Source organism: Lupinus angustifolius, chromosome LG06, assembly GCF_001865875.1.
Source record: "Lupinus angustifolius cultivar Tanjil chromosome LG06, LupAngTanjil_v1.0, whole genome shotgun sequence".
NCBI classification, from domain to species: domain Eukaryota; kingdom Viridiplantae; phylum Streptophyta; class Magnoliopsida; order Fabales; family Fabaceae; genus Lupinus; species Lupinus angustifolius.
Window position 1 is genome coordinate 10,928,552 of NC_032014.1, and position 12,750 is coordinate 10,941,301.

General features: G+C 33.6%; 1 long non-coding RNA gene across 3 annotated transcripts; it reads left to right on the plus strand.

Moving 5' to 3' along the window:
* Positions 313-7,548, plus strand: LOC109349806. 3 transcript variants are annotated; one of them, XR_002108031.1, is made up of 3 exons: positions 313-491; positions 6,032-6,558; positions 7,190-7,547. It is a non-coding gene; the product is annotated as an uncharacterized LOC109349806 (long non-coding RNA). The 3 variants fall into 3 exon arrangements; XR_002108030.1 differs by lacking the exon at positions 313-491 and adding an exon at positions 4,005-5,924 and having other exon boundaries at positions 6,026-6,590; positions 7,190-7,548; XR_002108029.1 differs by lacking the exon at positions 313-491 and adding an exon at positions 4,005-5,924 and having other exon boundaries at positions 6,026-6,558.

Sequence of the window (12,750 nt, forward strand, 5' to 3'; positions counted from 1 at the left end):
TGAAAGTGTTGGGTGATAGTTCTATAAGGTTTATATTCTTTTGGTTCTGAAACAAAATTTTGGAAACTAGTCCAATAGGTAAACTATGGTTGCTAGAATAGGTGATTATAAGCAAAACCAAGCAGAAAGAAGAAGCTCATACGCAGTATAGTTGCCACTGACCCATTAGACATCATTTTGGTGGGTAATGTTGTAGAAGAGCCTTGTGAATTGAAGGGTAGAAGTCTAGGCATCTAACTTATTAGTTATGCTACCAAAATTTTAGTGTTAGTTGTCTTCTACTTGGAATTCTATTGTCATTTGGCTTGAATAAAACCTGCCACCTGGAATATATTCCATCCAACTTTGTTATTAATTTGCCTTATTAATGACTTCTTCTCCATTGTTTGCTTTTTATTTATTTTACTTATTAGTGGGCAACTTTGATTTGAAACTCCCATGCAGAAGCAACTATTTGCATTGGCTGACATTTTATGATGGCGAAGGAATATGTAAGTATGTTTATATAATTGATATTTGTTTTTGATCAATTATTTGCTAAAGTATTGTTCAAAGAATGAAAGGTAAAATGAGAAGTTTGGAGAAAGTTGGTACCTTACCTTATGCTGAAAAATCTCTCCATAGTTTGCAACTATGGTGAGTTCTTTAATCTTAATAATGTAGAAGTGAATGTTATTCATTGCGGGTTTCTGACCCAAACCATGTAATCTAAAACTTGGTTGGTATGTTTGTACTCTGGTGCCTTTTATTCAAGATCGGCATGTTGGTGCCTGAGACTACAATCCTAAATACAATCATTATGAGTTATTTTTACTTAATGAAAAGGTGGATACTATGCTTTGTGCCTTTTATGGAGCCTTTGATATCCCTAAAACCAATGGTTGTTTGATTTCTGTATTCACAATTTAAATATTGGTTGGGGTGTTTGAAGTTAGATAGATGACCCTAGATGTATGAATTCTCTTTATTCATAATTTAAAATCAGCACGTTATGTTTGAGCCAATATGGCCATGGAACTGTAACATGGCTCAACTGAGAGGATTACAAAGATTAGCATAATGAAACCATGTCTTTGTCGCTAAGGAAAACTCTGGGGATTTAAACGCTGCAAGGATTTAGAAATCAAACTTTGTTCTTGAATTTTTTGAGAATTCAAGCAACACATAATCACAACCTAAAACTACTTAGTTTCTAATATCTTATAGTTTTAGAGTGCTTCCTATACTTGATGTATTCTGCAATGATTTCATCCCCTAGCAAATAGGTGCAAAAGAATGCTTTGGTTTTCATCGGCAATTGTTACTAAGTATGCCCATTAGGATAAGGGATTTGTTTTTCTGCACTGCTTTAAGTTTGCACAAGTAGTTTTATAAGTTGGAATAACGCATGGGCTTTAAGCATTCCTCCCTGCTTCAGATTCGTTTTGAAGATTTTTGTTTTTTATCTTCTTTTTGGTGGGCTCTCTAGTGTTGTTTCTAAGGTCTAATGGCATATGTTCTGGATTTTCTTTTCTTTCATACTGGAGTGCATGGTATTTCTATTTGGATTTCTTCTCTATTCATGTATATTATTTTTTCAATAGAATTTAGGTATTAATTTTCCAAGCCAAAATTTTGGGCATGTTTAGCAAAAATAATGGTAATATGTGATCTCATATCTAGTCATGGTAGTGCCTTATCAATGTTATATTTTTTCTTTCCTTTTCCAAGCTCTTAAAGAGATTGGATATTGTGCATAGGATGGGTGACTCCATCTAGTATCATTTTGCCTATGAAATTGAGTGATTTAGACGACATGACATCCTTTGGCTACTTTTGTTGGCGGATGGAGAGGAATGACTGGTAGAGTGCTTGACTTGACTCAGAGACAGGGCTTAGGAAAAATATTAGACAATGGGTAAAACTTACATCTTTGAAAATCCTGTGGTTCATTCTCGATACTATTATAACATGTAGCTTGTTAATTTTCTGTACCATAGTTGAGCTACTTACTATATTTGATTGACAGCACTACTGAGGAAATGTGAGCAAGGAAGAGAAAATTCTTATGGAAACTGAAGGAAAACAATGGAATAAATCAGATGATAAGCTTAACAGCAACCATTAACTGACTTAGTTTGAGATTATGTGACTAATTGTTGAACTATTGATGATAAGTAGAGTTCTTAACTAACTTCTCATTGTATCTACTTAACCATCCACATATTTTATGAGTACCTTCTAATTATTATACTGTGGTATATCTGTATTTTCGCCTTTGAAATAATCCTTTTCCCTAGGTACTATGATGTAATTGACAGAACTATAGGATTGAGGCATCATCTATTGTGAGGCCAATTCATTTAATAAAAGTTGTACTTTCTGATTTTTGTCGATATTGACTATTCTGGATTCAAAGTCTTGAAATCTAAATCCTGCTGTTGTTGATTGCAGACCCTTTTCTTTTACCTATAAAATGGCTTAAGGCTTAAGCAGACTATTGGTGATAAACTAGATGGACTTTGCACATTAGGAATGAGGCTAATTCCATTTAGAAACATTGTACTTTCTACTTTTATCAATATTGATTCTGAATTCAAGTAGGTCCTTAGGAATAGAGGTCAAAGTCTTGAAATCTAAATCTGCTGTTGTTGATTTTTGACCCTTTTGTTTTACCTATAAAATTACTTAAGTAGACTAATGTGAAAAACTGGATGGACTTTACACTCAGGGCAAAGCTAAGTTATAAGCACTAGCCATATATCAAGGAAGAACAAGAGCATTAAAGCTACATAGGTGCAGGGGCAACTTATGGGTCATTATAGCCTAGTTATTGTTCTTTGTAGTTCTTGGTAAAATGCAGACCAATCATTCTCAAAAGTGATGTCTATACTCTTTTTGTTAGCTAGCTTTTTCGGTCTTTATTGTGCTTTAAATTGGTTTAAGGATAAATGAAATAGCAACCTATTATCTTCAGACAAAGAAAGTGGAGAAAAAGAGCCAAAGTTGGCATAAAGATGCAACGGAGCTGTCCAATTTTTTTTTATGGAAGTGTCAGTGAACCAAAAGTTTAAAGTAGACATACAAAAACAATTAAGCCTTTATTCTACAAGGTGGGCTATGAATAAATGTTTATAATAGACATATTTTGTTAATTTATGATGAAAAATCATCATAACAACGAATCTGCCTGATTTGTGCAATTTAGATGTGAAACCCATTGTGTATATATAAGGAACTACTCTGAGAAATTTATCTGTTGACTTTATAATGCAGGTTGAGCCTCGATGCAATGGTAACATTCTTGTGACTTGGAGGTCATGTATTCAAATCCTGGAAATAGCCTATTTGCTTGTGAGGGTGAAATCGTGTACATCTACCCTCCTCAGACACCTCTAGGTGTGAGCCTCGTGTACTTATAATGCATCTTGAGATCCATCTTATGTTAGGTAAGACTAAACTGACATTTGTCTTGTAGGTTTTCAATAACCTGGCATGGAATACCAGGGTAGTTTGCTACGATGGTACTTCAACGCCTCTTAGAATATACTTTGCCTTGGTGTATCCTTACATTAATTTAGGAGAGATTGCTTGCACTGTAAGACTTACGATCTTATGTTAAAGGAGCAGTTAATTAAAACTCAAAATTTATTTCACTAGATTAGTATAGCGGAAACAAGTCTCTATTGCAAGGGAAAACTCTAGGGGATTTAAACGCTGCAAGGATTTATAAATCAAACTTTGTTCTTGAATCTTTAGAGAATTCTAGAAACATGGAATTATAACCTAAAACTTCTTAGGTTCTAATATTTTCTAGTTTTGAAGTGCTACCTATACTTATTATACTGTGCAATGATCTCATCGTAGCAAATAGGTGCAAAAGAATGCTTTGGTTTTCATCAACAATTGTTATCGAGTATGCTCATTAAGATTATATATTTGCATGGGTTTCAAGCACCCCTCTCTACATCAGATTGGTTTTGAATTATTTTTTCTCTATTATTTATTTTTGTTGAGCTCTTCAGCATTGTTTCTAATGTCTAAAGGCATGTCGTTCTAGGTCATTTTTTCCTGCATAAAGGAGTCAATGGTATCTCTACTTGGATGGCATCTCTGGTAAAATAGTTACATTGATGTTAGTCAAGGAGATTACTTCTCATATAATTTAGGTGATAATTTTTCTAGCGAAATTTTTTCTACTCATGTTAATGCCAGATCAATGTTATATTTTATCTTTCCTTTTCCAAGTGAAGAGATTGGATGTGATGCATAGGATGGATGATTACGTCAAGTGTCATCTAATGAGACTGAATGGTTGAGATGACATGAGACAATGTGACTAGCTTTAGATGGCAGATAGAATGGAATGATTGGTAGAGTGCCTGGGTTGACTCAAAGCTTCAGGAACAACATTAGCTAGTAGGTAAAACTTGCATCTATGAAAATCCTTAAGGAGCAATAATAAACAATTGAGCATCTTACTATATTTGGCTGATAGTGCTACCATGGAAATCTGAGCAAGGAATAGAAAATCCTTAGGGAAAGTGAGTCAGATGATAAAAGATTAACATCAACCATTAACTCACTTAGTGTCTCCTGTTATGAATATGATCTTTGAGACAAAACAGTGCCAATAAGAAAGGTTGAATCCTTTATCGATATTACAAATAATAGTACTTGAATTTCTTGAAGGACCATTACAGGTACCCTCGTTTGTTATCAACAACTTGAATCTCTCAAAGGTAGGCAAAGCTTCCTAGGCTCAAAGAAATTGGCAACCTGGAGGTGCACAATCATTGCATAGTTTTTGTTTAACATTCTATTTTGGCAAGTTAAACCTAGAAAATAGTGTTTTATCCTTGAGGATATGGTGAATCCACCATACTAGGTTTTTCAGGATTTATGTAACACTTACCAATTTGTACAATGTGTCCCTAATACTCTAGAGTTTTGGTCAAATACGCATTGAATTCGACAATAAATCTGTTACTGTGCAGCTGATGGAGATTGTGCTTTTATATGACCACTATGAGATTCACTATAAATTCAAGTGTCATTTTTTGAAAATAATTTTTTTGATAAAATTGCTTAGAAAATCTTGTAAAACCGGACTAGTCTTCTAGAAGCATCTTAATTTGGGGATAGTATGCCCTTAATTAAGTCTATCAGGTAGTCGCTGGCAATTCATCAATTTGTTGGATCTTTGACAATTATTGAAGTCAGGACTCTAGTCAATTCAAAACCCCTCCATTATCAAGGTGGAAAAAAGAATATAAAAAAGGTTTTATGCTTTCTACAATGGTGACATTAGTTAGAATCTCTTAAATATGTTTTTTCTTATTTTCATTGATATGGTTGGAATATGCTCAAAGGTGAAATTGTTGGATGATACTATTCTAAAAAGTGGATATTCTTTTGGTTCTTAAACAAAATTTTGGAAACTAGTCCAATATGTAAACTATGGTTGCTGGAATAGGTCATATGCAGTATACTGTCACTGACCCGTTAGATCTCATTTTGGTGGGTAATAGTGCAGAAGAGCGTTCTGGATTGAAGGGTAAAAAGCCTAGGCATCTAACTTTCTGGTTATGCTACCAAAATTTCAGTGTTAGTTATCTTGTAGTTGATTAAACTTGAGTTACTACTCGCCGGAATCGTTAGCATATGCCTTCGCTTTTTAAAGCTAATGATTACCCGGTGAAGGGAATGCAACATTATATTCAAGTGAACTCTTGTACATTTAGTAGCTTATAATAAATGGTAATCGACTCTTCTACTAGGAATTCTATTGTCATTTGGCTTGAATAAAATCTGCCACCTGGAATAAATTCAAGCCAACTCTTTGTTGTTCATTTGCCTTCTTTCCCCATTGTTTGCTTTTTATTTATTCGACTTATTAGCGGACTATTTGCATTGGCTGACATTTTATGATGGTGAAAGAATAAGTAATGATGTTTATATATTTGATATTTGTTTTTGATCCATTCTTTGCTCAATGTTGGTGGTGTTTAGTTTTTATTGAACTTTTATTCACCTAGTTTTGGAGGTGCAGGTATGTAGGGAATGCTGATTTGCATTGCAAAAGTTAGTGTAAAAAGAATGAAAGATACAAAGATAAGTTTGGAAAAAGTTGGTACCTTACCTGATGCTAAAAAATACCTCCATAGTTTAAGATAGTGGTATCAATTAGCTTATTTCTTAATAAGTTAAACCACAAGTAAGCTTAAAAGGCCATTTAAGTTTGGAGATCATTCTGATTACTACTAAGCTTTGCCCATCCTACCACTACTAAGCACCTCCTCCCTGTTGATTAAATTTATAAAAGATAGCTTTTTATTACACTGTGATTAGAATACATTTCATTTTCAAAATTCTCCGTCCTTTAATTATGGGGAGCTTGTTAATGTTTTGTCTGCTTGTGCTAATTTTGTTGCTGACATTTATGTGGGAATTGTAGGAGATCTTGGAAATGAGAGGAGTTCTCACTTTGAACAATGCCTCATGTTCATTGGTATCGAAGATGATGGTAGGAATATGCTCTATTCTATCCGGGCAAGAGCTAGCCTTGGACTGCCTTGGGTGAGTACCTGAAAAAGGACTCTGACTCTCAAGTGAGTATAAGTGTATGATTTAGAGAGAAAAATTAGAGTGAGAGTGTATGTTACCCTAATGGATAGAGGCTGATTGCTTAATCGGTTGCCTTAATGAATTTTAAATCTGGATGAGACCCTTGTTGTCTCAATTCATTTTAAATCTGAATGAGATCCAAGTTCCTTCAATGAATTTTAAATTTGGATGAGACCCTGGTTGCCTGAATAAATTTTGAATCCGAATGAGACCCTACTTGCCTTGATGAACTTTAAATTTGGATGAGACCCTAGTTGCCTTGATGAATGTTAAATCTGGATAAGACCCTAGTTGCCTCAATGCCTCGATGAATTTTAAATTCTAATGAGACCCTATTTGCATGGATGACCAGTGAATTTCCACAAGGAATTCTATTTAAATTGCTTATCCAGATGCTATACTTGAGCTTTTTGACCATATACAATACTAAATGAAACTGTAGTGACTAGTGAGTTCTTTAATATTAATAATGTAGAAGTGGATGGTACACATTGTGGGTCTGTGACCTAAACTACAAATGACAAATGCTTGATGTGAAAGCAATGGCCGCATTGAGTCTAATACCTGGTTGGTATCTTTGCAGTATGGTGCCTTTTATTCTGGATGGGCATGCTGGAGCTGGAGCCTATACAATCCTAAATGTTGGAGCCTTGTGATGGTATGTTTGAGCCTTTGATATCCCTAAAAGCAATGGATGTGTGATTTCTGTATTCATAATTTAAATATTGGTTGGAATGTTTGAGGTTAGATAGATAACCCTAAATGTATGAATTCTGTTTATTTATAATTTAAAATTAACAGGATATGTTTGAGCCAATATGACCATGCGACTGTAACATGGCTCACATGAGAGGATTATAAGATTAGCATAACAGACCTATATCTTTATTGCTAAGGAAAACTCTAGGAGATTTAAATGATGCAATGATTTATAAAGCAAACTTTTTTCTTGATTTTTTTAGAGAATTAAAGCAAAACTGAATTACAAACTAAAACTTCATAGTTTATAATATCTTCTAATTTTACAGTGCTTCCATATTATATTCTGCAATGATCTCATCCTGGTAAATAGGTGCAAAGAATGCTTTGGTTTTCATCAGAAATTGTAACTAAGTATCCTCATTAGCAAATAGTTATGGGGAGCTTGTAATGTTAAGTCTGGTTTTACTAATTCTGTTCAAGTTCTCCCTTTGAACACTGTCTCCTTTGAGGAAAATTCTTTTTGATGCAAATATGGAGAATCTAATGCTTCTACCTGATTTTGTCTCTGCATATTTCTCAGCTCAAGTTTTTCCCTACCATATTCTTCTCAGCTCAAGTGTTTTACTTCCAAAAATTGGAGTGTCTCATCCATCTTTCATTTACTGTGTCACTTTCTAATTTTATTGGCCTCCAAGAGGTTTATATAAGTTGATATTTAAGAGCTTTGGTGTGTAAAAGAACATCAGACCAAAACCAAATTTCAGGAGCTCTGGTTGAATGACTGTTTTATTCTCTTATGAACATTTTTTTGTTTATGCAAGAGGCATCTACCTCTTCATACAATAAAATGTCATTGGTATGAGATTTGAGTTTCATGACCCACCTTTATGTTTCATAACCCACTATTTTCTGGGTACATTCAAGTTCAAGTGTGAGAGTCACAATCATGACACAGGAGACTTTTATAGGTTATCCATTTGCTATAGAAGGTTAACAATTGAGGAAATTGCTAATATGGAACTACGGAAGGAGACTAATGTGAACCTGAGATATAAGGGTCATTAAGAGAAGGTAACCCTAAGTTTCACAAATGCTAACTAACAAATTGGTCAATTAAATTATTAAATTGGATTGTCACAAATAAATATAAAGAGTTGTTAAATTCACAAAAATTTGCTTGATACTAGCATTTCAACGAAAAAATTGATATTCTAAATTGGTTTCAAATGGGTTGGTTGGTTTACTTGATTATTAAACTAAAATTTGATTTAAATTAAACCAGTGGAACAGAAATTTTGGAATCGAACTTTATTATTCACTATTAATACATACTTGATTGAACACAAAACACGAGACCTTAATTGTACTAAAAGTTAATGTGTTTTAGTAATTTAGTAGTTTGTGAAATAAAGATGGCTAGTAACTTCGCTCATAAGATTAAGAATTATGATCTACAATGCACACCTCTATGTTTAGTAACAATGCTTGTAAAATTAAATTTTAATGTAATACCTCAATTGTACTAATAGGTATTGTCTTGGTCAAATTAGTAGCTTATTAATATAGCTTTATGTCAAGTAACTATGCTAACAAGATGAAAATTTATAACACACATTTATGTCTAGTAATCATGTTAACAAAATTGAGGGATAATTAGTATTCATATGATTGTGTATAGCAAAATCAACACGCATAAATGTGATAAGTTATTGTAAATATACGTTGAGAAATTATTCTAATATGACGAGTTCCTAATTTTAGAATCTAGAATCAGAATTTCTTCATGCACTCACCAATCCGACTTCATATAGAAATGTTGTCATTTTCCAAGTACACATTAAGCACAATAGATAACTCATAAAAATCAAAACATTATAATTAAGCATTAATCTAAATCAAAGTGTATACATCAAACAAATATTACATCCAATCCTAAAGGAAGAAGTTTAGATACACATTTTCATAATAACTAAAAACAAAATTAGAAAGAGACAACTACAATTCATAGGGAAGGGATACATCCTCTATAAGTATAACTTAACTTCTCAAACCTTTCCTTTTACATCTCATTTCTAGCTAAACTATCCTAAAAACTAAGAAAAATTGAGTATATAATGTTTCTACCGAATTGCTACCAAAAATGTCGAAGTCAATCCCCTTTAACGAGTCTGGTTTCTGTACAATCCACCCAACACAAGGACTTCGTTTGGTGAGGCCTTTGGCCTAGCCGATGTCCAACCTTTCAGCTAGTCAAGTTTCACTGGACACATGATTTGAGCTGGAGCTAACTATTTTTCATCAATTTAAGCTCTTTTTTGCTCTTTCAACATAGAATGACATAAAAACTATGTGATTGAATTTAAGCAATAATTTAACTTGAGGCATAGTTTGAGTGACATTTCTATAAGTTTTTAGAGTCAAAATATGCTCAATCATCCTTATTATTATGTAAGTTTGTTTTCACATCTAACTATAAACATAGGTTAAAATTAGTAAGACGTATCCAAGAACACAAATGCAACATCTATTGAATTTTGCTAAAGAGGGTGGATTTGTGGCATTGCACAAAAAGGACAAATTCGACTATTGTGAAGTATTGCGACCCGATTTTCGGTTAGAAGACCGACCCTATGACTTAAGGAGAGGCGAACTCAATTTCTACCTCTTCCGATTGATTTGGAGTTGCCACTATGTTTTTTTGCGGTTAAAATATAGAAAACTCTAATTTATGCCCAATTGGGATAATATGGTCTCTGAATAGAGATTCGAAGCTCGTGAGTCGATTACGGATCGGGGAAGGTAGTAGCATCACGTCCGCCTGTATTAAAAACGGTACCCTCGCTAATAACATGGACTTTTATACCCTTAAACAATTTATTTAATAAGGATTTAATTACTAAAGCAAAATATTTTATTTTTATTTTGTATCTAACAAGAGTTTATCTTCCTACGTATCCCTAGGTGCAATAGGGAAATAAAGACTACGTAGTTTCAAAAATTAGTTGGTTAATTTGGTTGATTGTTATTGATTTGAAAATGTTTATAATATATGATTGTTTAAATTCAATGTAAATAATATTTTAGAGATGGTATTGGTCGCAGACCTTCTTCCCATTCTCAGAGAAGTTAGAGACAACCTAAACCATAATCTTACTATAAAAATTCCATAATTCATTTAGGTAAAAGAGGTTTCAATTATATTTTTATATGGATTAATAGTTTAAAGACGACTCGAACCATAACTATTATAAAAATTCCATAACTAATTATATGAAATATTCACTTATATATTTTATTAAATGAAATATTCATTATTGTTATTCTTATAACAAAAAAATAGAACCAACAATTGTAACATAGTAAGAATATATAAAAAGGAACACAACAGTGTTTACCCTCATGGATGAATATGAAAGTGATGTATCCAAAGGATGCTATCTACATGAGTACACATTATGGACGTGGTGAAGCAGCCCTTGCTCTCTCCAATTTTGCCATTCCATATCTCTTCACAATTTCAGATAAGTATGTTATCCATATCTTTAACGTGGGAGTACTTGAATATTTCCACTCCCCTTTCATAAACTAACAAGAGGCCTCCATTGTCCCTCAACGCTACATTCCATTCAGCCTCAGCTTCAGCAGCTACAAAGTCATCCACAAGCTTTCCATTATGAGACTCAAGGTTCACGTTCAAGCTGCCCCTCGAGCAATTGCTGGTAAACCCAGCGCGAGGTTCGGTCAACCAAGTTTGGGCTGTCCAAACAACCACGAATCTGGTCTATATGCCTTGAGAGGGCTCCAACCATAGAAGGACGACCGTTTAAGGCTATTGGAGATGAAGGTGCAAAGGTTGACGAAGGATAAGGATGTTCCTGCCAAGCCTGTGTTGTTGGGTCTCCTTATCCCAGTTTATATGTTTGATGAGGTATTGAGGGTTGTTTTGATGAGGTCGTAGGTTGGAAAGTTACAGTTGAGTGTTTGGAGTGATAAGAACTGGATGTAGGAAGATGAGTTGGATAAGGAGATGTGTTTGTGAAGGAATACCAAAGTGGAAGCAACAAAAAAAATGTGAGATATAAATATCTCTCCCCCTTCTTTTAGCTCACACGTTCCCCTCCTCTTCCTAGTAAGAAAGTTGACAAGATATTTATATGATCATATAATGTATTTTATTATCTCCATCAAAGTTACATTTTATACATAAAGACTTGATGCTGGAAGATTCATTTTGTGTCCCTTTTGGTTGTGCAACGTTAGACTTTGTATATTTTATTTTTAATAACATTACTAGTACCAAAGGTTTGATAGTTACTTGAACAAAAACTTAATAATTAAAAGGAATAGCATTAGTCCTGGTATATCTAAAAATGCAGCACTTACTTTTGCTATTTTGAAGAAGAGAAAAAAACTATTATTTAGATTTTATAAATATAGTCCGAACAAAATTGAGTGTTCACGTAAAGAATAATAGTATAAGACATGTGGTATAGTACTTACCATGGATAAGACATACCATGTAAGGTTCATTTGGTATGTTACTTATCATGTAATTCATTTGATATAGTTCCCATCATCATTGAAAACATGTAAGATTCAAGTTAACAAATTCAAAGTGAAGTGATCTAAACTCATCCCATCCTATGTCCTACTTTCTTGGTTTTATCTCACTCCTAAATTTTCATACAAAAAGTATATAAAATTAACATGTATCCAACAGATATCAAGTTAATTCAAGATGTCAGTCATCTAAAATAAGGGGTCTTATATGTGTTATAGGGATGTTAGAGGAGTACGATATCAAATAAGGGGTCTCATATGTGTTATAGGAATGTCAGAGGAGTACGATATCAAATAAGGGTCTTATATGTATTATAGGGATGTAAGAGAAGTACGATATCAAACTTATATTAAACTCAAAATCACATTTGTTATAAGAAAGAGATGTAGAATAGAATTAATCATTTAAACATAGTACGATATCAAATAAGGGTCTTATATGTATTAATCATTTAAACATTTGTGGAAGATGAATGGAAGAGTTTGGAGGTCAGTGGTAGGGGGTCATTTGTTTTAAAGGAAAAACTAAAAAGGCTTAAGGGGTCTTTGAAGATCTGGAATAAGGAGCATTTCGGTGTGCTTGACAAAAATATTGTGGATAAGGTGACATTGATTAACTCAATTGATGGAAAAGGTAGAGAGGGTATTTTGTCTGTTGATGATATTGCTGCTAGGAGAAGTACTACTGCTGATCTATGGCGTCTTTCGAGACAAAAGGAGAACCTGTTGCTCCAAAAATCCAGACAGAAGTAGCTCCGAGAAGGTGATTCTAATTCTAAATTCTTCCATGCCTCGATTAATAGAAGTCGAAGATCAAAGGAGGTTCACGGTTTGCTCATTGATGAGGTATGGGTTGATGACCCGGGTAGAGTTAAAAACCAT